We start from the raw sequence: 898 nt of genomic DNA on the forward strand, positions 1-898 counted from the left end.
GACAGAGAGAGATTGAGAGCCCAAGCAGGGGGGAGCAGCAGGCAGAGGGAGAAGGAGAAGCAGGCTCCCTGCTGAGCAAGGAGCCCGACACAGGACTTGATCCCAAGACCCTGGGATCATGACCTGAGCTGAAGGCAGACGCTTAACCTGTTGAGCCACCCAGGGCCCCCCTTTTTAAAGTTTTTATTTTAATTCTAGTTGGTTAACATACAGTGTTATATAAAGGAAATTTTCATTTCTAGAGATATCAAGTTGCTCCTACCATTAAGAGGAAGACCTTTAACAATTGATCAATCCAGAAGGCACCAACTTAAATCTGCATAACAAATCTCACCAATCCTTATTTACCATACTTTTCTTAGTCACTTTCACATAACTTGACTCCCCTTCTCAAAAACCCCAAACCCCCTTTTCTTTGTTGGTATTTAAACTCAGTTCCAACCAATCATTTGGGTTATTCATCACCAGGTACTCCCATGTGTATATGCACAGTGCACAGGTTAATAACCTCCTGTTTGTTTTTCTCTTATTAATCTGTCTTTGGCCAGTCTAATTTATAGGACCCCAGCTGGAGAAACTAAGATGGGTAGAAGAAAAGATTTTCCCTCACCTACAACATCTTCCTTTTCTTTCTGCGCACAAACCATGGATGAGTCTCTTCTCAATTTGTGTTGAATTCATGCTGGCCCTATACCTGTGTCACTTTATTTTTTTTCTTTTTGATAAAGCTTAAGTCTAAGAGCATCTTTTTATTTATTTATTTTTTTATTTATTTGAGAGAGAGAATGAGAGATAGCACGAGAGGGAAGAGGGTCAGAGGGAGAAGCAGACCCCCCGCGGAGCAGGGAGCCTGATGCGGGACTCGATCCCGGGACTCCAGGACCATGACCCGAGCCGA

The sequence above is a fragment of the Leptonychotes weddellii genome, chromosome 2 (assembly GCF_054177405.1).
Source record: "Leptonychotes weddellii isolate Sample4059 chromosome 2, ASM5417740v2, whole genome shotgun sequence".
Classification (NCBI taxonomy): domain Eukaryota; kingdom Metazoa; phylum Chordata; class Mammalia; order Carnivora; family Phocidae; genus Leptonychotes; species Leptonychotes weddellii.